Raw genomic sequence first — 3,154 nt, forward strand, 5'->3', positions numbered from 1 at the left:
GGGGGGGGGGGGGGGCAGGACGGAGGAAGGAAGGAAGAGGGAAAGAGACAGAAAGAGGGGGAAAGAAAATGCACAACTTTTTTTTTGTAAACACCTTGGAAGTTTGTAAATACCTTGAAAGTTTGTATGGTTCTGTTGTTTACTGTTTGAGATGAGACCTCACTCTGCTGCCCAGGCTTCTCTGGGATTCCTGGGATCCAAGGCCTCCTCCCTCTTCGCTATGACAAGTGGCTGAGACTATAGCACCCAGCTGACAGCCCACGCTTGAAGATTATGGAGAAAAATGTGGGTTTGCTGGGACAAAACACACCCAGGTACTATCTAGAAGACAAAGCTTCCTCACATGGTGTTCTGTCTAGAAAACTCGTTCTAAAGCACTTGTGGTAATAGAGCAGAGGCGTGTTTTTATTTCTCTCTCTTTCTTAACTACCTATTCAATAAACTATTTCCACAATTGACAGTCTAACAACTGATTTCTTCCCTTACAAATGGATTCAACACACCCAAATCAGCAGATTTCAAAATCAGTCACTATTAACAACTGCAAGGCCTTAAGCTAACAATGATCATTGTTACCAGTAGATTTGGGAAATACAGGGAAGAGGGTTGTAGGTCTGAACAGAACGCTAACCAAAAGTCACAAGAACACGAACCAGGGAAGGCATGTTCCAGTTCATCTGGAGGACACTAAATCAACTGGCTCTTTGCACAACACCCCTCTCCAAAAATTGACAATATTCAACTTCAAGAACTCAATCTGACTACCAGCTAAAGCTTACCCTGTTGGTCCAACAGAGCAGAAAGAGAAATTTTTCGACAGAGAAAACTGTCTAAGCACTGGATTTAATCCAGAGATGAAGAACACCACCCCAACCTTAGGAGGGCGAAAAGAACCTTTCGATTCCTTGAGGACCTCCAGGAAAGGCAGCCAGCCACTTCCAGAGAATCAGGAAGAGCAGATGGCAGGGGCTCCCTGCCCCTCCCCCATTCGGAAGCTCCGTTGAGCACTGTCCAATCGAAATACGATGCCAGCCGTATAAGCCATTTTAAATTACCAAATGGCCATACAGAAAAAGTAAAAAGAAACCGGCCAGAGCGGTTCATTCTAACACGGCAACAACAGGTATTACCTCAATTGACTAAGTAACACACTATTAACACACGTTGATTTAAGTATAGGAGTTTACCAAGGAGATCTTTTTCGTTATTTCTCCCAAGTCACACTTGAAAATTGAAACCAGAGCTAGGCGGTGGTGGTTCACGCCCTTAGTCCCAGCACTCGGGAGGCAGAAGCAGGTGATCTCTGAGCCTGAGGCCAGCCTGGTCTACAGAGTTAGTTCCAGGGCACTCTCTTGGGGGGGAAGGGGGGGGCAGAAGTATAACTCAATTAAGTCTTACCACATTCAAGTGCTGGACGGCCCCACGTCACCAGTAACCACCTTAGTGGACAGCCAGGTTTAGTTTCACCAAACTCCCTTCGTGTTAAATACCTTTACCCTCTTTGATCCCTTAACATCTAGGGACCCGAAAACGCCCAACCCCGAATAAATTCACCCAATCAGAACAAATGCACCACCCCTTGGGCCCAGCCAGGACCTTCCAGCCTGACCACACCCCTGCGCTGACCACCCCTTAACCGGAAATTCCCGCTAATGGGAACTGACAGGTCTCCATTCTTTAAGGGTGGGGAAAGAAAAACCAAGAACCCCCTTGTAGTCCCGGTACCTCCGCTGAACCCGGGAAACCGGTCGCCACCCATATGCGGGTTCGACGGGCGCAAAACCCGCTGGGAGGAACCCGACACCGGCAAGCGCGCACTCGACAGGCATCGTGCGCGCCCCCAAAGCGAGACACTTATTAGCCCGGATCCCCCGCGACCACCTAGCACGCGGAAATAACGAAATGTGAAACCACCAAAAGCGACTGCGCAGACGTCGGCCAAGCTATCCGGGAGGCAGGGGCCGCACCGCGCCGCCCGCTAGCGACCCCGGAGGATCCCCGAGCAGCCAGCTTCCGGGGCCCGCGCCCCTCCCCCGCCTGGAGTCCGTTAACGGCCGCGCGTGAGCACGAGGCGGCGGCGCGCGCGCGACCAGGAAAGCGCGATCCTCCCCACGGTCCCCGGGCGTCCCCTTCCCTCACCTGCGGGGCAGCACCCGGGACGCGGACTCTGCGGGACTCGGAGGATACAGCCGGACGTGCGCTCACCCGCTCTCGCTCGCACAGCCTGGCAGCTTCCCTGGGCGACCCGAGGCGGCTGCCAGCCCGCGACGCTCAGGGCGGCGCCCTCTGGCGGCGGGAGGTCTCGCGCACCGCCCCACAAACGCCACCATTGGCTGGGCCGCCAGCGTCAGACCCGGGCTGGAGGCGCCACGTCGGGGCCTCGGGGCTGCGGAAGCGGTAGCGATGGGCGGATGCCCGGGTGACTATGCGGAAGGGGAGCCCAGTGTCCTCGGCTTCTCCCTCGCAGTTTGGAGACCAGAGTGGAACTGGGAGACGACCTAGATTTTTCTGGGCACCAGGGTGTCACTCTCCTCGCAATCTGTTCCCTGCAATAACTTATCCCATGCGTCACTCTTCTCCCCGTCACTGTTGGCATCACCTTGAAAACAAACCTATGCCCGTGCCCTTTCAAATGAATGGCAGACATAGGGACCCTGGGAGGTGATGTAAACTTATCCAGGCGCTCGGGTGTCACTCTTCCAAAAACCTCTTCTCATTAATTGAGTTCTACTCTGCACGCAGTCACTACTTGTAATCATCTTGAAAACAAGATGCACTGAATCTCAGAGACAACACTATATAGTCAGTTTCGTTCTCCCTGGCCTTCAGATCTCATCTTAGATGTCACTGTATTCACCTGTGTTTCAATGGCCAGATGTCCATAGGGGCCTGCATTGTGTCAAGGCACAGCAGTACCTGCGACAGGGGATGCAGAATGGGAGTGGGGACCCACAAGCCTGCAAAGACTGGAAAAACTAGAGCAGGGTGTGTGAGAGCGCTGTTTTAAAGGGAAAGAATTTAGGAAGGATTCTGAGAAGCGACACCCATTCAAAACAGGAGGGGCTGGAGAGATGGCTCAGTGGTTAAGAGCATTGCCTGCTCTTCCAAAGGTCCTGAGTTCAATTCCCAGCAACCACATGGTGGCTCACAACCA

At 53.1% G+C, this 3,154-nt stretch overlaps 1 protein-coding gene across 6 annotated transcripts in view; it reads right to left on the reverse strand.

The window, feature by feature from the left end:
* The window catches only part of Zc3h7a (zinc finger CCCH-type containing 7A), a 43,483-nt gene extending 41,234 nt beyond the window's left edge, over window positions 1-2,249 (reverse strand). For 3 of the 6 annotated variants that reach the window (XM_013347356.2, XM_005349319.2, XM_026780413.1), the window contains exon 1: window positions 2,140-2,249. The gene's annotated coding sequence lies outside the window, so the exon portion shown is untranslated. Of the gene's footprint in view, window positions 1-113; window positions 1,171-1,398; window positions 1,696-1,725; window positions 2,016-2,139 lie in introns of those variants that run through there. The other 3 variants (XM_005349320.3, XM_026780411.1, XM_026780412.1) reach the window with 3 other exon arrangements.
* Window positions 2,250-3,154: the final 905 nt, after the last annotated feature.

Source organism: Microtus ochrogaster, chromosome 7 (assembly GCF_000317375.1).
Source record: "Microtus ochrogaster isolate Prairie Vole_2 chromosome 7, MicOch1.0, whole genome shotgun sequence".
In the NCBI taxonomy this organism is placed as follows: Eukaryota; Metazoa; Chordata; class Mammalia; order Rodentia; family Cricetidae; genus Microtus; species Microtus ochrogaster.